Raw genomic sequence first — 25255 nt, 5'->3', positions numbered from 1 at the left:
ATTCACTTGAAAATTATCCTCAAAATACCCACTAATAACAGTAATGTGGTTTAATGGCTAAGACTCTGATACATAGTATATTTTTTATAACTTTTTAATGATATAATACACTGACTTATCAATGCAAATTAATATATAGTTTGAAAATTAGCATTTCATTATCAATTTGTTTGATGAGACTACTCTTGCCGCTGAGTCTGGTTCGGGTGAACTAATTTCATCTCGAAGTGGTATCAGGTCAGGTTCGGGTGAACGATTTTTAACCTGAAGTGGTATCGGATTGGGTTCGGGTTGCGGTTATCCCGGACCAGTCGGGTGAACGAAATGAAAGAGAACTAAGTTCATTATTTGATTTCGACGGCAATCTAAACTTTAATGACATTTTAAATATTTTTCGCGTCTGGTCATTTAAGCCTAGTTTTCATTGTGAGGAGTAAAAACGCGAACAAGTAAAGAGACCAAGAAGTGGGGGAGAAAACTAAGCTTTATTGGGGGAAAATATGCGATACTTCGGCCGATAGGCCTTCAAGGCGAAAAACTTTAAGTTTTTCGCCTTGAAGGCCTATCGGCCGAAGTACCGCATATTTTTCCCCAATAAAGCTTAGTCTCAAATTGGACACCGAACGCGAGTTTGAGGTAGAGTTAGGTTTCCTACATTTAAGAGCATTTTCCGAGTGCAGTTAGCGATAAATTATAAATATAAATTTTTTTTTCAAAATAATTGACTGGCCACCTTCGCGAGCTAAAATCTCGGCCGTAAACCAAGGTCGTTTCTATGAGAATCAACAGGGTCACCATAATCTGTTTTAGACATTCCAAGAGACAACCCTGAGCTCGGGACTTTAGCGTTTATGTTTTTTAAAAAACCCAGTTTTAACCTAAAAACTGGGTTAATAGCTTTGTATTGGCTACCATCAAAGATAATATAAACCTCGTACCCTAGATTTGAAATAACTGACTCGCGCGCAGTCAATAGCGTTTACCCACTTCCTGCAGGAACTCCCAAAAAATTCTAACGCTAACGCGCTCTGACCAGGGAGGCTATTCTCTAATTTATCTCGATCTCACTCTCGATGTCGACTCGAAGTCGATCTCGAAGGCGATCACTTCGATCGAGAAGTCTTTTCTCGATAAACGCTATTCTATACCTCATCGAAATCGACTTCGAAGTGATACATCTCGACTCTCGACAAGCGAGTAGACCACGTGGGTTCTACATATTTCCGGTTGTAATCGCGCATAGGCCCTCTATTTTCCGACCAATAAGAATACACCATCACAAAAACAGCTGATTACAAACGCCCTTGTTTTATAGTTTAGAGAAAGGATATTTATTTTCATTGTAATACTGCAGTATATATTTAAAGTCCAAATAGAGCTCGGCGAAACAGCTAAATTAACCGCTAAAGTTTTGATTAACCATAAAAATTACGATTAACTGTTTATCCATGGATATTATCCACGGCTATATAGCAATTTAACATGTAAAATAATCGGGTTTTTTTCGGATAATTTTCGTTTGTGGATAAAAATGAATAAAGTTATTATTTCTTATCCAAACGCCGAGCTCTAAGTCCAAAGGATTTATTGTTTTGGTCTCTTATAACTCTTTATCTTTGAAAATTACGCCTATTATCGATTTCTAAGGCTATATTTAACAATACAAGCCGAGCTATAGCAAGCGCCATTGCTTTTTTCCCTAAGAAAGACGGTTTGGGTAGTGGTAGCTTTTTGGCAACACGGGAGAAGGGGGGGGAGGTGGTTAAAAAGAACTACCAGCTCGATGATTGGTTGAAACCTCTGTCGAAAGCGATCTCGTAAGCTTCGGACACGACGAGATCGACTTCGAGAAGTCCATCGAATTCGAGTAGCATTTTTCGACAAATATTTTATAGAATAGCGTTTTTCGACATCTCGTGAGAGCGATTCGAGATCGAGAGAGATCTCGATCGAGAAGTGCTTACACAATAGGGTCCCTGGTAGCTCCCAATGAAATACGAAACGTTTTCGGAGAACTCTTTTGTTTCCCTCCGACTCTTGAGTTGGGGCAGCCGGGAGCACTCCGGGAGCACTCCGGGAGCCCCTTTTTTCCCAATGGAGTACGATTTTGATTTTGGAGCACTCCGGGAGTGCTCGGAGGTTCCCAATGGAAAAAGCTATTAGACAATTTCTGTCGATATGCTAGAATAGGATTATAATTGGCGGGAAGTTTGAATTAGACAATTTCTGTCGATATGCTAGAATAGGATTATAATTGGTGGGAAGTTTGAATTAGACAATTTCTGTCGATATGCTAGAATAGGATTATAATTGGCGGGAAGTTTGAATTAGACAATTTCTTTCGATATGCTAGAATAGGATTATAATTGGCGGGAAGTTTGAATTAGACAATTTCTTTCGATATGCTAGAATAGGATTATAATTGGCGGGAAGTTTGAATTAGACAATTTCTTTCGATATGCTAGAATAGGATTATAATTGGCGGGAAGTTTGAATTAGACAATTTCTTTCGATATGCTAGAATAGGATTATAATTGGCGGGAAGTTTGAATTAGACAATTTCTTTCGATATGCTAGAATAGGATTATAATTGGCGGGATGTTTGAATTAGATAATTTCTTTCGATATGTTATAATAGGAATATTTTTCGACGTTGTAAATTAATTATATTGGATTATTATTGCACGTCGTAAGACATCGAGGGTAGCTCAACTATTTAACCTTTGATACTTTGCGTCGATGTGAAACTAATATTTCGGCTGGGCCGGCTTGTTAAGCATAAACTGAACCTACGTATTACGTGACGAATGAGCTACATAAAAACAAGTCCAGCAAGCGTAGCTTATTTTATAGAAAGGCCCATTGTTTTAGTTTCTTTAATTATTTGGTTTAAAAATTCCAAATAAGAACGTAATACTCTTTACGATGGACATAATTATTTAAAAGATGAGGATTTAGACGAGTACAGGTTTCCATTTACCACTGGTCGGACTGAAATTAATTCATTCTAATATGTCAATTCAGCGCGAAGCGGTGGGAGCTCTAACTCCATCTAGTGTCATTAAAATTTTACAAAAACATGCTTATTAATTATTATTATTATTAATTATTTGTATGTATTCATGTATTATTGTTTCTATGTATTAATGTATTATTGTTCGTATGTAATTATCACTTCCACTAAATCATCTTTTTACACGAGGTGCATAGACCCCGTTTAGTAAACTAAAGTTTATTTTTATATTGAAATGTATTATCAAGAACATATTTACTGATGCATAAGGAGAATGACTATATCGGGACAATCCGTATGCTTCAATCGCGTGGGAGGACGTCAGCTTCAGGGAACCAATACCGGGCTGATTTCATTTATTTTAGGGGAAGGAACTTACTCTTCGAGCGTGAGGCGGATTGAGAGCAACGCTAAAAATCAGTGGCGTAACCAGGATTTTGGTTCGGGGGGAGGCACACCATTGAAAAGTAAGTAAAAAAAATATTGGTACGTACGACCATAAGTTTCAGGGGGACACGTGCCCCCTGTGCCCCTTGGCTACGCCACTGCTAAAAATAGTGCCATCATAGTTATTTATAAGTAAAAACATTCTTGGTATTATGTAACATTAACTTTGTTTTACTTGTGCGGCGTTAAATCGATAGGAAGTAATTATAGCTCAAATTTTATCACAAAAAAATTTACTAAGCGGTAAATGCAAAATGAAACAATAACGCCATCTGTCGGGAATTTGTTTCGGTATCTATTTTGTAATATGCGATGAATTAAATAAAACAAAACGGTAAATTAAGCTTTTGTAAAATTTGCATGAATTAAATTAAAAGTTAAATCCGTAACTAAATTAAAAGATAAATTTATCTTTTCGGTAACTAATTATAAGCGTTTTCTCGAAATATAAAAGAAAACGTTCTTACAATCGATACTAGATGGTGCGATACAATTTGGAGTAGATCAAACAAGAGTACTGTTACAGTATTGAAAATGAACTCGTACGTAAGCCATAGGATCCTTGCGCAAGCTAAATTGTTTTTTTGTTTTGGTATTACAGAGATTAAAAACCTAAATTACATTGACTATATCAGGATTTTTACCTACGGAAAAAACTAATGTTAAAAATTACAAAACCAAAAGTGAGGATTTTGACTAATTACATTAAAATGAGTCGAGTTTGATCTCAATATGTCACTATATGTCAGTAACAGGAACACCGCGGCTAATGTAGCTGTGGAGTTCCACTTAATTATGGAAAAGTGTTAAATGATACTACCTAAGGATTTACTAAACAATTTTTCCGATAAAATAGTTTTAATAGAGTCACTTTTCCCGAATAGGCGTTTCTTCTTCAGGATCATTTTGGGCGCAAGTCAGCGCACCCCTGCTCTTTTCTCCAACTTGTCGGTCAGTTTCTCGAACAAAAAACAAGTTAACTGCGCTGCTATCCCAAACTACATACAAAAACCATAATCGTGCCATTAGCGGTCGTTAGATGGCGCGACGAGACTCTGGGAAATTTTTACCTATATGTACCCGCTTTCTAGCCAGTGGCGTAGACCAGGCCCGTACACAGCCGCCAAAACTCGGGGGCGCTCAAATTCTTTTTGGGGGTGCCAATACCTTGAGTAATTTTTATCTCCCCACCTATGAAATTAGTAAATATACTAATCCGGTTGTAGCCCTAAAATATCCATCAAAACATTTTTGATAAGCTGGTTCAATATTTCTACAATTGAAAAGTTTTTCTGGTGCAGTGAGACGCGCGAAAGCAATTTTCAAAAACTTTAGTAAAATGGTTTCAAATATTTACTGATACTAGATCTCTAGTAAAAGTAATTTTCCTTTTTGATTAATATACAAATATTTTAGATCATATCTTTCGGTAATTGAGCACTCGATTTTTTTTGGGTCAGTTGAATTGGGGATGCTCAAGTACTCATTTGGGGGCGCTGAGCATCCCCTGGCGCCCCCCCCCCCCCCCCGTGTACGGGCCTGGCGTAGAAAAGGGGGTTTTGACTGTACTACATGACCACCCCCTTCTCGACGCCTCTGAACCTTTACAAAAGTGCAAACCCCCACCCCTGGACGAATTTCCAGCAGCTAGACCACGCATGTGACGAACGGCTTGCACTTCGTTGTATGTCAGAGATAGGGGTGCTCTAACCGGTCCATAGAAAGATCTTGACATGGTGATCTAGCCTCCTAGAAAGTATGAAAACCGCGTCTATAATCTACAGACCCGCGCAGCGTACGGTGTCTTTGGTAAGCTCTCCGACCTACATTCTTATATTATTCCAAGAATATACAGTTTGTAGGTATATTTAAATATCGATCGGAAAAGGTTGGAGTTCGAGGAAAAAAACTATAAGAGTTTTGTTTTCGATTGAATAATTCTGCATTAAAATCTCGTTTAGAATTTCATCGCTGGGTACAAGTCAACCGTTAACGAAAAATACTAGCCCCATCAATAACGGCAAGAGGGGCCAAACATCTCAAAAAGACGACGAGTAGGATGGCTTTAAAGTGAAACAAGTCTATTCGATCGAAATATTTGAAATGTGGACAAAAAAGGTTAAAAATAACCGCGTGGGGGGGGGGGTATAAAAGTAGAATTTTTATCGCAGAGACGCGCTTCAATTTATCCATCGAGACGTTTTTATTGCGCCAGAGTTTTCGTTACCGGCCACCAGAGTGCGTTACACTACCTGGGGACGGTATAAGGGCGACACCTAGGAGCGGGGAAACGCAAAAATATTGTCTCGTTTTCGCTATTCTATCTCGTTGACGCCTTTTTTATGTCCCCCATTCTGACCGTGTCCCGCTGAAAAAGAGAAAAGATACTTTACGCGGACTGCGGCTTTATTTCGTATTCTGGGCCAACGAATGCGCGTGACCCTGTGATGGTCGCTGCTGCGGACTGACCCTGGTGACCCTTTGCAAATCATATCACAAACTTTATCATTTAATCGCGTAACTCAGGCTAGTTTCATTAATATGTCATTTATAAAGTAGGACATTCGTATTATCAGAAGGGTATTACGTACTCTTACGAGATAAGTAATATTTCTAAAAATATTAAGCAAGTATTCCTAAACAGTGAATTTTTACATTTTACATCGACAGGAGGAGTAATGCATTCATGATGAGAAAATCGCTCCTATTGAAATAATGAATTGTGTCAGCGAATGTACTTGTTTCATTTTTAGGGTCTAGATGGATACCTATCTCTTAAGATAAATACCTATCTCTTAAGATAAATATTGTATACTTCAGGTATTATTTTTTTGTAACGTTCGCAGCTTGGAAAATTAATTTGTTTTTCTCTCTATACATGTTACTAGAAGTAGCATTTATTTCCCACGTTTTATTTTAAATTTTAACAGTAAGGCCGATATAATTATTTATATTTCTCAGTTATATGACATTATACCATAAGTAACATAATAAACAAAAGTGTGACACTGGACGATTTTGATTGATGATAGTCTGTCGCGGAGCGATTGTGAAATGGGGAGTTTCGAAAGAGGAAACTCAGCCTACACTTTCCATTGACAAAGTTACTTCCAGGTTAGTTTGATAGCGATAAATACAAGTTTCAAATTCAAAAATTAAACCCTGCAGAAACGAAGCGAGCGTTTATAAGAGTCAATGTTTTAATTATTTTGCTAAAGTAAGCTTTACTTTCATTTTGCAATTTAAAATCCGCCTTGGTTAATCCTTCTCAGTGGTGTATCTATGGGGCCCGTGCCCCATACGCCCTCTCCCGAAACGTATAGACGTACGTACCAAAATCCTGGCTACGTCACTGATCCATCTAATAGGTGGGCATTTCTCGGGCATCGTTACCTGGCATTTCCCAAAATTAGTAACAACAAACTGTCTTTAAATAAATAAAAGTTGGGAGAATAAAAGTAGTCATAGTTAAAGACAAAGGTTTTATCGTGTTAGCGTATAATTAGAAGTATATATTATAATTTTTAGGTGAGAAGTATCTTTCACCCTTTCCTGCTAATGTTAAGGCTGATACGTTTCGCAAGAAAAAAATAGTGCGAGGCTAAAAACACCACATACTAACGAAACTGCTACTTCGTTTATAGAGGTTCCTATACGCGGTAAAGCGTCTATTAGCTAAACACGAAATCACTTTTGTTGTCAATAATAATGTCCATGTTACAACATTACCTTCGATGTTGATCTCAACGTGTTTCGCGATGGGGATACTTGATACGCGTATCTTCCTTATAGCGGTGTTTTGTTCTATACATAAAAGATACACCGCAGAATATCACGTCCCAACAGTTTTTGACTATTTGCGGAAGATCTCAAAATATGTTTCGAATTATCGAGTCTCATGAATCTTAGAATCTTCAAACCCTAGAAGTAGACCAAATACTAATGGACTTATCTTTAAATTATGTTGTACTCTATTTTTAGGAAAAATTGGTTGTGACAAATCCATGGCACTTTATTATCGTTGTTTCAACGTAGCATTTAACGTGTCCAGTGGCGTAGGAACGGTGGGGATACAGGGGTACAAATTGGAAAAGGGCACCAAAAAATAACTTTTATTTACGTTTAAGGGGGGCTCGCTAAATTCAATATTAAAATTGAACGATTTAAAAAACCGTTTTAAGCCTTTGCCCAAATTTAATATTTAACACCCATTAGACTCATGTCACGCTAACTTGCTTTTTCATATTAAAAACTAACAGTTCTGAATTTTAAACCGAAAATAATGCGGACATTTCTTGGTATCGGGAAAAAAGCCCCAACTGTGAACATTCTAGCCGTGATAATATATTTTGGTATTAAACTAAAAACCTATCAAATTGAGCCAACATATTTTATGGGTTAACCAGTTTTCTACTTTATTTTCCATTTTCACTAAAAAACGAAAAATTATAAATAACTGAAAAACATTTCTTTTTAATTTCAAATTTCTATGGAGCATTTCTCAAGCAGGGGTACATTTACTAGTGTAAAATTGAATAACCTTGAACCATGTCTTCAAGGTCATTCAAAACCTATCTCGAGAACCGTTGGGGTTACGGATTTGATTCAAACTAGAAAGTTGTTGCTCACCATATTGTTAGCTCAAATAACATTGACCAAATTTGACCATCAGAAGCCGAGAAATTGAAGTTTTGCCAGATAGAATAATTAATGCCTTCCGTGACATTTCAATTGAAATGTTAAACAACACTATGAATTCCATCGTTAAACGAGCTCGAGCATGTATCGTATAACCGACGGTGGCATAATTGAACCGTTATAATCTATTCAGTATTTATTCAGCCACATTAAAACTAATCAGATTATTTTATTATCAAACACTGAATTCATTAACCTTCAATTTCTCGGCTTCTGATTGATCAAATTTGGTCAAATCAAAGTTATTTGAACTAATAATATGGCGAGCAACAACTTTTTAATTGGAACTAATTCTTTAAACCCAACGGTTCTCGAGATAGTTTTCGAATAACCTTGAAGACATGGTCCAAGGTCATTCAATTTTGCACTAGTAAATTTCTATGGAACATTCCTTGTGCAGGGGGGCACAAGGAATGTTCCATAGAAATTTGAAATTTAAAAAAAACATACGTTTTACAGTTATTTCTCATTTTTCGTTTTTAACATTCTGTTAGTATGTCTAAGCAAAGATAATAATAATAATTATCAGCTAGGCTAATACCCTAGATTCGAATACTGAGCGCTTTCCCATTGACGGTTTTGTTACGAAGCGTTTACTCTTTTCCGGCACGTGACCTCAGAAAAATCGGGCTCCATCGGTTGCGGTAAGGGGCAAACCATGGAGCGAATTTTTTCTGAGTTGAAGCGGGAAGTGGGTAAACGCTATCGGCAACGTGCGAGAGAGTGATTTTGAATCTAGGGTACGAGTTTAAATTATCTTTGGTCTAAGGAGCCTTTGCCTTGCGAAAATGGGCTAAGCGGCTCGAGAAACTGGAAGGGCTTAAAATATAAGACGCAGTCGTGTTTTGAAATTCATTGGCTGGCTGTCGTCGCTATGAAGACTGAACAGAATATGAATTTAAGAAAGCCGGATTAGTTCTCACACTGAATATCTTGTAGAATTTTCCACGAAACTGATCTAGTTCCGCGTAAAATGACGTATTTATATGGTTTAGGTGGTTAGTGAGCTTCTATTCGAGACGAGGCTTAAAGTCAACTGGGAGCCGAGCTTAGCTTAACACGTAGCGAGGGAAAATCTCCGTTGTTAACCACTCCCGATTGTCTGAGAACTACCAAAAACCTAAAAAATTCAAGATAATAAGTTACATTTTGCTAAGTCTAACAACATTTCCTTCTCGAACGCTAAAAAACGGCCTTGAAGTGTCAGCTGTTGACGTTTTTCTCTATTGCACCCCCGGTTTGTTTCCCCGCGATTTTAGTTTCGAAAAATTCCGCTTGGTGGTACTACTGAAACTTTTGTTTGCGAATAGAAATCCCGAGTTTCGTGAAGATAACTATTTGTAAATGATCCGGCCCTTTTTGGCCTAGATTTCCTATTCTGCTAAAGTTATAACTAAGACTATACATATAAGCTATAGTCTTTGGTTATAACTTATAAAAAATAAATTAGCAATAGATACTAATATAATTTCCTAACCAAATAGGTTAATAACCTAGATTACTAAGACTATGTAGCGCTACTTCATTGTGAATATTCTTTTTTTGCTTGACATGTTCTAGTGAACTAGGTATGAGGTCGATTTTTGGTATATAGCTAAGGTGACCTTCGTGTATTCGTCGAAATATTAGAAATGTAATATTTACCCAATCAATAGGATATCGTTATTTCACCGTATAAAATTGCTACCGATAAATAAGCAAGGTTGCGCACTAACGTATTAAACCGAGCAAATAGGTTTTCAGGTCTGCCAGATAAGTGAGATAATTGATCCCTTTGTTACCGAGCCTCCCTGATTCTAGTAAAATCTTACTACTTATAAGTAGCAAAAAGGTCTATTAGGAGAGAGATTTACAGAATGACTAAGAATATCCGTCACTATATCGGCGGGCATGAAGGGGAAACAGACAGCTAGAAACCCTCGTACAAACTCCATTGAATGGATGATGTACGTATATTCCCCGTAATTCCAAGCATCTCTGTCTCTATCACTTCCCACACACGCGCGCGTATTTAATAGGATTTGGAGCCGAGTCCCCACCCAGCAGCTTACAATCTAAAAGGTCTAACAAACCGAAAACAAACAAGCGAATAGTACTGTACGGTAGCACACTTTTATCGCGTGCTTATTTTCCGACTTAGTACTCTCTCTATTTCACGAAAGGGAGGGGAGAAGGAGTTGTTTGCGCTATTGTGGCACTCCCAAAGAGCGCCTTCCCCATTCTTCCGCTGATGGCAAATATTGTCCGTTCGGTTGACGATTCGTTGAACCCAATCATCCGCTTTTATGGCTTGATCAGGAACAAATCTAACGTGCCACCTAGGCCTATACCGCCTCTTGCTTTAAGACTGCTTTTCACTCGGACAAAAAAGACGCGACGGTTGATATTCGACTTTTAAAGCAATTGTCGGCTCCATCATTGCCACACGCAATATGATAAGGCCCTTTTTATTAGAGATGGCAATGAATCTATCTGGTTCTTCGCAAAAACGACTCTACCGGAGAACATGGTGCCATCTATTAATGGCAAAGGAAGTTAAACTTCAAAATAGCGAACAATAACGTCGTCAGAAAGCCATTGTTGCGTATTATAATTAGACAACTTATACTCTACTTAATGGTTTTTAACCTAAATTATATATCCCACGTAAAATATATTGTTAAAAAATAGTTATGGTCAAATTTACAAACGAGATAATTAACGCGAGGGGTACTTTGATGTCCCGCATTTTGGGTTAAAAAAAAGAGCCACTTAACGTCGAGCCGACACTTGCTTTAAAATATATGTTAATCCTTAGGGCTTGTTTTCACTAGGCAAAATAGCTGAGACGGTGAGCATCGACGCGAGAACAAAATTGTTTTAGACCTAAAGGCTGGTTTTCACTTGGGCAAAAACGCCGCGGCGGAGAGCGAATTTTTGCGTCGACGTAAAACTCTCGGTAAAAAATACTTTACAATAGCGTCAATATGTATTATTCTTTGCGCACGTGAGTGACGCGGCGTTACGCGCGCTAGTGCAGACCAGGGCTAAAGCTTTACACTAGCACGTCATGGCGCTTTACTCAACTTCGCTATGCACATAGGTTTTAAGGGAGGCTTAATACATTGTTTGGCGTTTTTGCTCGACTCGACTACAAATTAGCCTTAAAGGGAGTATAAACTAAATCGAAAAATTGTCTGCTAACACGCGTTTGTAGTGGTTTTTCACGTAGCAAGCAATCAATCACTCCTAGCGTCTGTTGAACCTAGTGGAGAAAAAGTCAAATTCGTTGAACCATCATAAATAAGAAATTTCACACTACCTTTAAAGCCAATATGACCTCCAATATTGGAACCTTTTGGGGGTGACAGAAATACTGATGGCTATATTCCCTTTAACAAATTGGTTCGCTTTCACGTGGCGTTTTTACCCTAGTGAAAACCAGTTGGCGATAAATACGAGTTAAAATGCGTGTAGGTCTCAAATTCGAAAATAACAAAATTTGGAAACCATTGATATATTTATAAAAGTAAATTTTATGTTTCTACTCAAAAATGCATCAATATTTTGCCAAATCAAACGTTGTTTTGCTGTTGAAAGCGTTTTCCAATTTCTCGAACATCGTTACCTGGCAGTTCTAAAGACTCTTACCAACTCGCGAAAAGTTGTCAGTCCTTAGCCAAGTTATGATTTATTGGTGAAACAGACTATCACGAAAAAAATAGCGTCGATAGAATATACCATTTATTACGAGACAAAGATCAGGTATGAGCCACTTAGTCTGAAGTCTACCAGTCGTTCTATAGAAATAACATTCGGGGTAAAAATTTTAAAAATAGTAAACTGATACGCTTCTGTGAAACATAATTATAAACTTGCACTAGTTATGGTAAGTTATAAACAGAATAACAGAAATTTTAATAACCATCATAGACCTAGAAAATTCTAAATTAAGAGTGAATAACAAGAACGACGACTCATTTTGAGAAAACAATCTTCCCTCGGGGGGAACCGCTTATTTCTATCGCGATATATTTGAACCGCTCCACGTTTGGTAAGCCTTACCAATCCCCCCGCTCCCCGCGAAATATAAATTTTGTATTTAAGATGTAAAGAGAGATGAAAAAGAGAATAAACGAAGAAGGAGATGCTCGCAATTTAATAACCTGGTGAAAACGATCTTTTATTGAGATAATGGACGTTGAAAAAGAGACAAAAATTGGAAAGGGGGCGGGGGATAGGAAATCTAATAAGCGCGGCAAACGGAAGAGAGAGAGAGACTCTGCGGCGAGTCTCTACGAATGAATACTCGGCGACTAGATTGAGAGTCTCTCTAAAAGATGATTATTTAGCCCCGCGGGCCTAAAAGTTTATCTTCGGGAGATGCGGGAGAGAAGTCCCTTTTTAGCCCGCTCTTAGACCGTACGCGTACGCCGGAGATTCTCCCTTCTCGCTACAAGTCAAGAGCGAGAGGAGAATGTACAGGGATAAATGGTACGAGAGGCTCGAGTCCACGCCCGAGTTTCGCGTGCCCACTAACGGTTATACGCAACCCAGTTCTACGCTAAACGATTCCTTTTCGAGCCTTTCTGCGCGCGCTCCCTCGGCCCGCCACCCCCCACCGGGCCAGCCTGCAGTGCAAAGACTCGCTACGCCTTCTCCGAAAGCTTCTCTTCGGGTTCCGCCGCGTGCGGGCCGGCCTTTTCTACTTGGCCTTCTTTGGCGACTATGTCGAGAGGGAGAGACGGGCCTTGGTTGGGCGGGAGGGGGGCGGCTAGTAAGGCGTCCGATCGATCTATTTCGATGTAGCTTCCCTCCCTCCCCCGATCTCTGGGTTTTTCGAATATTTTTTCAGAGCGAGAGGAATAAAGGGAGAAAATGCCCCCGTCATTCTCTCTCGTTCGACGCGAAAATTCAGAAATAAAAACCCAAATTATACAATTGGAATTTCCTTCGTTAATTCATTTTTTCTTTCGAGATAAAGATTTTTTATTTTTAGTTCTTTCGCGGTGTTTCCTATTGATTCGCGTCCGTCCGTTGCGTTTTATTAGAAGCCAGTTTACGCCTAATTTATTTCGAAAAACTTATCTCTAATCCCAATCGTCACCCCCTACTTCCTCTATTGCCTTTCGAACGTAAGCGAGGTTTCTTACCAAAATATTGACTTCGCGTTGTTTTCGGAAGAGATGATCAAAAGCTTATAAAATCGCCTCTTCATCGGGGCAAACGCGTGTTTTACATTTGGTCATAATTACGACCCGATCGATGACGCTGTTTCAATCCGTTTATTCGAGGAAATGTAAGAGTAGGGCAATCGTGACTCGCCAATTGAATTTAGGCTTATATTGGTTTTTATAATTTGGAAGCCAAGTACTCACTTTTCTCGGGTCGACTTTTTCAAAAGGTTGATGATAAAGAATCCTTTTTTCTTAGTTCGTGTTCCGCGGTGCTTGTTTATTATTACTAGTTACTACTCTCGTAAGCGACCCGTTTCCTATATCCGTTCCAAACGAGGTAGGAAGAACGTTAACAAAAATCCTCTCACTTTTATATTTTCTTTCGTAGCGCGATTTTTCGCGAAAGCGTCGACCCAAAAAAAACTCGAGAGAACGGGAGGCGAGGCTCTCGTTGGAGAAAATTCGCTCGAACGCGCCGTTATTACGAGACTCGGTTAGTGTCACGGAAATGTCTTCATTTCGCGGCGTTCTGTTGTTCTTTATCTTCCTCTTCAACGTTCCACACTTACCTTCCGCAGTTTTTTCTTCTTTCTTTTAATACAGCGTTGATTATTTCCGTACGATTCTCGACAGAAAGGGATTTCAGATATTACCAAACAAGCGTTACTACAGTTTCGACTAACGACGACCGCTAGCTATATATTTAAACGTTGAAAATTAACTTGGAGGCAAAAAGTGATCACGCGACGGGTATCCGCGGGAATATTTTAGGAATTAGAAGCGAAATAATGAAGATTTTAGACTCGGGATTTAGACATGGCCGTAGTCGGATTTTGCTATAGCTACGTCATGTGGCGCGATACGGCGGCCGATGTATCGGAGAGTTCACGAAGGACTTCCAAATTTGACAATTCTTACGCGGCTTCATTTACGCGACGGGACGACGCGGTGGGCTCTCTCGTAATTTTTTGCTCTAGTTCTCTGCCTCTCTCCGCTCGCTCTTCCGAATTGCCTCCCAGTTTCTCCAACTTTAGCTCCGCTACTAAACGCTATGACGCCGCGCGCTCTCCACTACCGGCGGCTTTGCTGCGCTGGACGAAAGCGCGCTTTCTCCAAAGATTAAACCTCCTCCCCCCCGTTTCTATTTGCCGACCCCCATCTCTCTCTCTCTCTCTCTCGGACTCGCCCTCCCCCCTCGTTCCGAGTGTCTTCTAGCCCCCCCTCCCCTCCCCCTCCGCGCTTGCTCTCTTTTAAATCGATAATCGGAATCGGGTCGCTCGATTTTTCGGCGTTTCAACGCGCTGGACCTAGTTTCTCGCGTTCGTTGTAAGCCGAAAAAGACTCATCCTTTAATCTAAGAATGGGTCTACAAATGGCAACCGTCGAGTTCCGTTCTTGTATTGACGCGCGGCCAAGGCGAGTTTTATTCCTTTCAGAGTCGCACCTACCGCTACCATCAACGTGGGACGAAAACCAAAAGAAAAGTTGTTCTAATTTTATAGTCTTTATTTTCAAAACATTCTTCCCCACCAACAATAAAAAATGTTTGTATTGACCCCTGTTAAAAATCAGGGGAGCGTTCCCGTACCACGTCGGTGCGAAACGGTTGGAACACTTCTACAGGCGTCGGTAGATCACAAATAGACCTAACTATTTTTTTGGTGATTTTCGCGTAGTTTCTTTTGTTTTCTTTTTAATTTTGTTAATATTATGATACGATTGTATAATTTTTGGATGTATCTTTTGTTCGGGGTATAAATCTTCTAAATACAGGTACTACGATCTATTGTTTCTTGAGATCATTACGGTTAGTTTATTAAACGACAGCGGATTGCGTTTTAATCTCAATATTTCGTCTAGATGGTATATAAGCTCTGTGTTAATGGATCTTTCTAATATTGCCATAAGTAACATAATATGAAAAGCGGAAGTATGTAATAAATCTCTTCTTGCGAGAAAAATCGCGAATGTCATGCGATTTTATTTTCAAAATACATTTCCGAAATATTTGATATCTCATATCAAGAAGGTATTTATTTATCACGATCGAATTTTTCCCGTCACGAGAGGGGGGGGAGAGTCCCCTTCAATCGGGTCAGTTTTAGGGAACCAATGAGATACCGGGATGGTTTGATTTTTCTTAGGCTGGAAGGAGATTATTCTTCTAGTATGAGGCGGATCGTCAGCAGCTTAGCTAAATATCGTCCCAATAAGTAGAAATACATTTATTTTTTGTCATATAGTGTTTTTATAAAATTAATATAGGGGAATTTTTTATATAGAAAAGGAAATATAATCCTTACACGTGCTACATTTTGAGATGATTATTTAGCCCCGCGGGCCTAAAAGTTTATCTTCGGGAGATGCGGGAGAGAAGTCCCTTTTTAGCCCGCTCTTAGACCGTACGCGTACGCCGGAGATTCTCCCTTCTCGCTACAAGTCAAGAGCGAGAGGAGAATGTACAGGGATAAATGGTACGAGAGGCTCGAGTCCACGCCCGAGTTTCGCGTGCCCACTAACGGTTATACGCAACCCAGTTCTACGCTAAACGATTCCTTTTCGAGCCTTTCTGCGCGCGCTCCCTCGGCCCGCCACCCCCCACCGGGCCAGCCTGCAGTGCAAAGACTCGCTACGCCTTCTCCGAAAGCTTCTCTTCGGGTTCCGCCGCGTGCGGGCCGGCCTTTTCTACTTGGCCTTCTTTGGCGACTATGTCGAGAGGGAGAGACGGGCCTTGGTTGGGCGGGAGGGGGGCGGCTAGTAAGGCGTCCGATCGATCTATTTCGATGTAGCTTCCCTCCCTCCCCCGATCTCTGGGTTTTTCGAATATTTTTTCAGAGCGAGAGGAATAAAGGGAGAAAATGCCCCCGTCATTCTCTCTCGTTCGACGCGAAAATTCAGAAATAAAAACCCAAATTATACAATTGGAATTTCCTTCGTTAATTCATTTTTTCTTTCGAGATAAAGATTTTTTATTTTTAGTTCTTTCGCGGTGTTTCCTATTGATTCGCGTCCGTCCGTTGCGTTTTATTAGAAGCCAGTTTACGCCTAATTTATTTCGAAAAACTTATCTCTAATCCCAATCGTCACCCCCTACTTCCTCTATTGCCTTTCGAACGTAAGCGAGGTTTCTTACCAAAATATTGACTTCGCGTTGTTTTCGGAAGAGATGATCAAAAGCTTATAAAATCGCCTCTTCATCGGGGCAAACGCGTGTTTTACATTTGGTCATAATTACGACCCGATCGATGACGCTGTTTCAATCCGTTTATTCGAGGAAATGTAAGAGTAGGGCAATCGTGACTCGCCAATTGAATTTAGGCTTATATTGGTTTTTATAATTTGGAAGCCAAGTACTCACTTTTCTCGGGTCGACTTTTTCAAAAGGTTGATGATAAAGAATCCTTTTTTCTTAGTTCGTGTTCCGCGGTGCTTGTTTATTATTACTAGTTACTACTCTCGTAAGCGACCCGTTTCCTATATCCGTTCCAAACGAGGTAGGAAGAACGTTAACAAAAATCCTCTCACTTTTATATTTTCTTTCGTAGCGCGATTTTTCGCGAAAGCGTCGACCCAAAAAAAACTCGAGAGAACGGGAGGCGAGGCTCTCGTTGGAGAAAATTCGCTCGAACGCGCCGTTATTACGAGACTCGGTTAGTGTCACGGAAATGTCTTCATTTCGCGGCGTTCTGTTGTTCTTTATCTTCCTCTTCAACGTTCCACACTTACCTTCCGCAGTTTTTTCTTCTTTCTTTTAATACAGCGTTGATTATTTCCGTACGATTCTCGACAGAAAGGGATTTCAGATATTACCAAACAAGCGTTACTACAGTTTCGACTAACGACGACCGCTAGCTATATATTTAAACGTTGAAAATTAACTTGGAGGCAAAAAGTGATCACGCGACGGGTATCCGCGGGAATATTTTAGGAATTAGAAGCGAAATAATGAAGATTTTAGACTCGGGATTTAGACATGGCCGTAGTCGGATTTTGCTATAGCTACGTCATGTGGCGCGATACGGCGGCCGATGTATCGGAGAGTTCACGAAGGACTTCCAAATTTGACAATTCTTACGCGGCTTCATTTACGCGACGGGACGACGCGGTGGGCTCTCTCGTAATTTTTTGCTCTAGTTCTCTGCCTCTCTCCGCTCGCTCTTCCGAATTGCCTCCCAGTTTCTCCAACTTTAGCTCCGCTACTAAACGCTATGACGCCGCGCGCTCTCCACTACCGGCGGCTTTGCTGCGCTGGACGAAAGCGCGCTTTCTCCAAAGATTAAACCTCCTCCCCCCCGTTTCTATTTGCCGACCCCCATCTCTCTCTCTCTCTCTCTCGGACTCGCCCTCCCCCCTCGTTCCGAGTGTCTTCTAGCCCCCCCTCCCCTCCCCCTCCGCGCTTGCTCTCTTTTAAATCGATAATCGGAATCGGGTCGCTCGATTTTTCGGCGTTTCAACGCGCTGGACCTAGTTTCTCGCGTTCGTTGTAAGCCGAAAAAGACTCATCCTTTAATCTAAGAATGGGTCTACAAATGGCAACCGTCGAGTTCCGTTCTTGTATTGACGCGCGGCCAAGGCGAGTTTTATTCCTTTCAGAGTCGCACCTACCGCTACCATCAACGTGGGACGAAAACCAAAAGAAAAGTTGTTCTAATTTTATAGTCTTTATTTTCAAAACATTCTTCCCCACCAACAATAAAAAATGTTTGTATTGACCCCTGTTAAAAATCAGGGGAGCGTTCCCGTACCACGTCGGTGCGAAACGGTTGGAACACTTCTACAGGCGTCGGTAGATCACAAATAGACCTAACTATTTTTTTGGTGATTTTCGCGTAGTTTCTTTTGTTTTCTTTTTAATTTTGTTAATATTATGATACGATTGTATAATTTTTGGATGTATCTTTTGTTCGGGGTATAAATCTTCTAAATACAGGTACTACGATCTATTGTTTCTTGAGATCATTACGGTTAGTTTATTAAACGACAGCGGATTGCGTTTTAATCTCAATATTTCGTCTAGATGGTATATAAGCTCTGTGTTAATGGATCTTTCTAATATTGCCATAAGTAACATAATATGAAAAGCGGAAGTATGTAATAAATCTCTTCTTGCGAGAAAAATCGCGAATGTCATGCGATTTTATTTTCAAAATACATTTCCGAAATATTTGATATCTCATATCAAGAAGGTATTTATTTATCACGATCGAATTTTTCCCGTCACGAGAGGGGGGGGAGAGTCCCCTTCAATCGGGTCAGTTTTAGGGAACCAATGAGATACCGGGATGGTTTGATTTTTCTTAGGCTGGAAGGAGATTATTCTTCTAGTATGAGGCGGATCGTCAGCAGCTTAGCTAAATATCGTCCCAATAAGTAGAAATACATTTATTTTTTGTCATATAGTGTTTTTATAAAATTAATATAGGGGAATTTTTTATATAGAAAAGGAAATATAATCCTTACACGTGCTACATTTTGAGTCGTGATGCGGTGTATGCTTCTGCAGTTAGGCGGGACATTGACGTTCATTGTAAGCGGGAAATTATATCTGTATGCACTAGGAATGTCTAAAGACGACTGGCGTGCAAATGACGATTCCCATCAAAATGAGCGTGGTTTACAACTCAGTCTTTCACTCACTAGACTAAAGTCAGCGTCTGATTCCACATTACGCCTTGTCTCAAATAGAAGCTAACTTATTTTCTACGGTCTTTTTTTTACCATAGAAATAGTCTATTCACGCGTTTCTTGGCCAGTTTTGTGAAGATCATCATAAATTCCTCAAGAGCTGCAGTGTGTAGATTAATCGGGTTTCTTAAATTATTTTATGATAATTTTATTTTCAGAATGATCATCTTCCATGTTTTTTTTTTCGTGACGGCGGCCAGGGTCGCGTCAAAATTCTAAGAAGGAATTCTTCTTTTGAGAAGAGTTCTTCGTGAGAATTTTTCTCCCCGTGAGAACTCGCTAAAAAGCGTCAAATGTAAAAAGATTCTTCTAAAGATGGCGGCTTACGAGAATGCCACGAACGTTGTAAACTAAGCCTTTGACAATAAATATTATTTTTACACGATTTCACGACAATATATGAAGGAAGAAAACATTTTATTTATAATTTAAAAGGAAATATTTCATTATAAATTAACATAACATTCGGTTTTCTCTGAAATTCATTTTCGTCCACAAAAATATCATAATGTTTATTTTCTTCATTATCTAAACTGATTAGAATATTAGCTGCCATTTTTATTTATAATATCCCTCTTTTTTTGAAAAAGTGAGAATGCTCGGAGGCATTCTCGCATTCTCACTCTTCTCAAGAGAACTCGCGAGAAGAGATGACGTCACTTCCTGCGAGAAGGACCGTCCAAATTTTGAGAAGTGAGAATTCTCACTATCAAGGGAAGAATTCTTAGAATTTTAACGTGCCCTAGCCAATGAATTTGAAATCAGTGACGTAGCTAGCATGGGTGGCATCCGGCGCGACTTACTAGTCAAAACGTATAAAAAAGTTTTTTCTAATTTCTCTACGCCACTGCTTGAAATTTCACGTAACGTCTCCCGTTTGTCCAGGTGCATTCGCGGCACAGTGGCCATGGAGTATAAAACATTCCAAGTGTATACACGTATAATTTCCTAGTCTAACTTACTCCTATTACGTTATTCGTGATATTATTCCGCATACACCTTTGTTAACGTTTATTATCTCTCAAATTGCGCATTGGGGGGCTCACGCCTTACGGATTTAAATCCACTAATTCCCGCCATTAATTAAAAGAATATATTTGTAGCTACTCCGGGAGAGCCCAGAGATGCTGAGCGAAATCCCTCATTAATATCGGTTAGGCACAAACGGAGGCTTAGAGAAACTGGATGCGTATAAACAGCGAAAAATTCCCCCCAGAGAAATTGAAATCTATCCCATCTGACCTCAATTAAAAGACCGCCTATGGCTTAATTGTGAAAACCGCCTCGTATAACAACGATTATAAGAATTATGAAATCATGAAATTGAAATTTCTATCTCCCTTTTGGTTTGTTATAAATATTAACGCCAGAGCCATTTTTCTAGGGGAACATAATTTAAAACTTCCTTTAAAATTCCAATCCCAGTTTACCTTTTTAGCGAAAACTATCTCGAGTACAACTTGACTGACTTTGTTATATAATTTCCTTTTCAAGTTTTTGCTTAAATAGAGAAAATTATTTTCCGGAATGTCGAAGATCCCTTTGCCATATTTGCCGCGATACACCGGGAGAAACGGGCGAGACTTAACCTACGTCGAATGTAAATTCCAACGCAAGGAGAACGCAGCTAGCCTTTAAACACGCTAACGCCGTGTTGTGTACAAATTTAATTCGGCGAACCTTTAAGCTGAACGAAAGGGGGAAGACAATTTCCGAATTTTCCCCTTCGGATGGCAGCGGGCGCTAAAGCGTCTGACCAATGAAAACTGAGTTGGTAAAATGAGTTGCGTTTCCGTTCACACCCTCTATCTTCCCTTCATGATGAAATGTTGTAGAGATTTCACCAGTTAACCGGGAAATAAAATTATTTTAATGAGATTATCTTCTCTTTATTAACTATGAACAAATATTTACAACTATTTATAAGAAGAATAGGCATTCCTCTAAGGAAGAACCTGGCGGAAAAGTGTTCAGCACCGAAGCTGCATTCCCTCGTTGGACCGCGATCGCGATGCGTTGCAGCAGATATTCTGGCGAACGCGGTTCTCCCGTTACTTCCCGAATCCTTCGGCCTATGGCATGGACCAAGGACAAACCTTCGCGCCCGAACGACCCGAGAGTCTCAATAGCCACAGCCTTAAACACGAAACGATTCTCTAGGCCCGAGTACTTTTCGCGCTTCTTCCTTTCAGCCTGGGTAGCGGCCCAGAGAGGGGCTGATGAAGATGAGGACAAATACGAAGGCGCTAGAGGGTCTGTGCAGGTGAAATCCCACACCATGGAACAAGGGACATTCCGTCTGGGCGTTTTCCGTAATCGCGGGACAACCCAGGTGGCTCGAGAACAGACGGTACACCTGCAGATACTAAGGCGCGTCGCAGGATGTCGTTGACGGCACCGTGTCGGGAGAGCCGGCCGGAGCTTTTCTTGCAACTCAGGAATCAACCATGATTCCGCAGTTGCAAGAGTGCGGAACACAGATGCGGGCGCCTAACCGAAGGCCGATGGCAATACGAAAAGAGTCATCGTCTAAATGGGTGCCCAAGGACGGCGATGGAAGGGCGTTTAGCCATGCACCAGACTCTTTGGTAATTACCGATATAAGCCGGGCTTTTTCACGATCGGTGGAAGCGCCTTCTGACAAAAGCGATAGAGATTTGTCAATGATCGGGGCGTCCCACGTGTGCTGATGTTTCCAATGGTCCGGGGACGGTAGGGGCGCCTCCGTGCGAAGTTCCCATTGATGTGAGGCTTCTCGAAATACCGGATCTTCGGAGACGGGTAGAATATCGCCGACCAGGCTAGCTACGCTAGAAACCGACGATAGAAAAGCCGGAAGAGCCAGTTTGGAGGCATGGCGGATTCCGAGACCACCCTTGGCCACGGGAAGTGATGATTGTACCCATGGACCCTCGTCCATTAGCGTGTTGGTTACATCTTGAAGCGCCCCACGTAGAGTATCATCGAATGAGGTAAGACCCTCTTCGTCACGCCATACCGGGCCGCTACGTAGAAGGTAAGAGAGCTTCGGAATAGCCAAGGAATTTTTCAATAGGAAAAAGCCATGATGCGCAGAAACTTGACATGATCTTAAGAGCTTTGATTTTACTAGTTAGGCAGTCAGATATAGCTTCGTCTGAGAGAGGTGCGCCCAGAAGGACGTAGTTAGATCTTTCAACAATTTTGATCCCAGGGGCTGCCACGTCGAACATAGATTTGAAATAGCTGTCATCGAAATCTCCCGGATTTAGAATGAGGAGCTCGCACTTTGCTGGATTGAGTTCTAAGCCGATGTCTGCGGAGAGTTCCTGCAAGAGGAGTAGATCTTGAAGGACAACCTCAGGCTTGTCGCCCAGCGACGAATCGTCCAAATACCAAATATTGAGCTCTGAAACCGTCCGGGATGCCACCTTTTGAACAATGAGACAGAAGAGAGCTGGGCCTAATGGGTCCCCCTGTTGAACGCCGCGCTCAGAGGATATAAGGGATTCCCCATAGACGAGATGAGACGGCTCCTTCTAGCATTGTCGCAAGAACAGGTACAGATCAGGAAGTTCCTTGTAAACGTATTCAAGGAGACGGTCGCGCCGGATCATGTTAAAGGCATTAAGGAAATCTATTTTGAGCATGACCTTGAGATCTTGATGGGGATGGGTGAGATAAAGGCGAGCAGCGTGAGCTGCGGCTTCTGCCCCACCGCGTGTGCCGAAACCCAACTGCGTTGGACTAAGAAGGGGTCCAAGGGTTGGCATAATGTGTGAGCAAGCGAGATTCGCAACAAGACGACGAATGGTACTTCCCATAAAATTATTTGTAAATTGAAAGAAAAAATACTTCTAAATATGTCCATTTACATTATTTATTATTAATATAATGATTTAGTTTTGCGTAATTAAAGGCATATGTACGAAAATTATATATTATATAATAGCGCGTTCCACTGTTAAGACCTCAGAGCGCTCTAAAATTGGTAACTGGCGTCATTGATCTGCCTCCGATTTTGTTGGAGCGCCACTGACATATTTTCGAGTGGAACAGGGCAACACGCGTGGAAATTTTAATCAACCTTTCTGCGAAGTTAAAACGGCGGAAGTACAAAGACAAGGCTTAACTATACTTCCTCGTTATCATCATAATTCATAACCACATCATTTACATAATTAATAATTTTGGGTCTAGTTATGTTCGATGCATAATATTCTAATGCTATAGCTTCCAATTCTTCATGAGAGCTGACAGAAGATGACTCCCATAACATGTAAGCTAGCCGAAATTGAGAATTTCTGTCTCTAGCAGCCGACATTTCGCGCATAATAAATGCTCGCAATTGCCAATTTGTTGATCTACCAAAATTTTCAGATCAACTTCGAGCGCTCCCTGCTAGATCGTGAGATCGCCCGTGAAACACACGAATCTCGGCGAGACCTGCTCTCGATTTCCCAATGGAATTTAAAATCCAAAATCGAGTGATCTCGGAGCGCCCGAGATCAGCCAGTGGAAGTTACGCGCTGTAAGCCTCGGTCAAGAAAACCGGCGGTTCTTCAAAATTTGGTCAACAAAAGTGTTTGTGGTGCCAAAACGTAGCGAAGCAACTCGGGTTTTCGACTCGTGTCGACCAACAATGTTTTTTGCAAAAATGTGGCACGTGCGGATCAATATTCGCTTAGGAGCCGCTGCCGCCTTAGAAAAAATGGGCGACGCTCACTTGGAAAATAAACTTATCAGAAAAAGCGATTTAAGAAAACCCTAGTCATTCGTATACCGAATGAAGTTCTTGGAGAGTTTAAACTCTCCTCACGCGTAAATATAGGCATTTAGATTGTTCAAAAGGACCAAATGCCAAATGAGGTAAGCCCATATAGTACTTATAGAGCCACAACTTTTATCTGCTGTGGCTGGGGTCTCGAGAAACACTTTCTTGAAATCATGTATCGACGCTCACACCTATCATTAGTCGGTGGCGTCACCTATCTTTCAAAGAAAATATATATTTTTAAATATCGTCTGCTTATACTCTGTTCACCCTAGTGGTAGATAGCACCACTAGCTTAAATTATTATCACCGCTAGCTTGCGGTAGATGACGCCACCTTGGATGAATAACGAAGCTACACTTCCTGGATATGTCACTTGTACCTTCCCCAACGCTATGCTTTTTGCCCAAATACTATATATACGCTTCGCTTACTAGATATATACGCTTCGCTTACTAGACAGGCGTCTCCATACAAAAAACCTGTTAACACTTTCGAAACACGGGAGAAGCCTTTGACCAGCCGTTAGAGGCGCCACTAGTAGCACTGCTGAAGCACGGGGGAAATTTTGACCAGCTTCTGCTATCGTATGCAAGTTTAGCCATTGAACACGCCAGTCTATTTAGCGAAGCGTATATATAGTCTTTGCTTTTTCCCGTTAAAAGGCTCCTAAGCAAGAAAAAAAGGTGGTACAAATGTATTGCGCATTTGCCTCGAATACGGAGTATGACGTAATCAAAATATGTTTTCATAGACGTATAATTATTATTTTTGTACCACCAACGCAAAGTTCACGTTTGGTAGCGCGACTCGTGATTTTTTTGGCGCGTTTTGACGACTGCGTTTTCCGATGAGTGTCATATCCAGGTAGCGTAGCTTTGCTATTCATCCAAGACGCCACCGGCTAATGATATATGTTTCGGTTCGTACGTGATTTCAAGAAAGAGCCCCCCAGCCATCAAATACAAATTTTCGCTCTAGAAGTACTCAATGGGTAAGCCCGTGCTTAATATAAAATCGGCGCTGATTCCAACCATAGACAAATAATAGTTTGCATTAAGAACAGATAACCAGTCGCTCCTTCAACGTAACGCTCCTTACGATAAATTTGGCGGGAAAATAGGTAGGAAACCGAAATGGGTCGTCTAATTTCCGGCCGATTCACAGCTTCCTCTACTGGTTCCAAAATGACTTATTTCCATGTTTGCAACATTTTATCTCCTTCGTGTGTGGCGCTACATTGGGAGGACTCATTTTTATGACAGTCTATGGCTCAACCATAAGTTTATAATAATATTCCATAAGTGTGTAAGTTACGAGGGGGTAGTCCGAGCGGGGTAGTCACTCAAACAGTGTTATTAATGATTGGAATTCGCTCCCCAATGATATTGTAACCGAAAAAAATTATCTCAAATTCCGCTCAAAATTGTCCCTCTTTTAAAACGTCGATTTTTAAAATATGTTCTTTATTGTATTCTTTTTTTATCTATATTATTTGGTTAC

At 40.6% G+C, this 25255-nt stretch overlaps 1 protein-coding gene across 3 annotated transcripts in view; it reads right to left on the bottom strand.

Moving 5' to 3' along the window:
- Positions 1-14383, bottom strand: part of Nckx30C (solute carrier family 24 member Nckx30C) — an 87378-nt gene extending 72995 nt beyond the window's left edge. For all 3 annotated transcript variants that reach the window (XM_090179976.1, XM_090179977.1, XM_090179979.1), the window contains exon 1: positions 13516-14383. The gene's annotated coding sequence lies outside the window, so the exon portion shown is untranslated. The remainder of the gene's footprint in view (positions 1-13515) is intronic.
- Positions 14384-25255: the final 10872 nt, after the last annotated feature.

This window comes from Leiobunum rupestre, chromosome 6 (assembly GCF_980474605.1).
Source record: "Leiobunum rupestre chromosome 6, qqLeiRupe1.1.hap1, whole genome shotgun sequence".
NCBI lineage: Eukaryota > Metazoa > Arthropoda > Arachnida > Opiliones > Sclerosomatidae > Leiobunum > Leiobunum rupestre.
The sequence above is the reverse complement of the archived record's forward strand: the minus strand, read 5'-3'. Positions and strand labels throughout refer to the sequence as shown.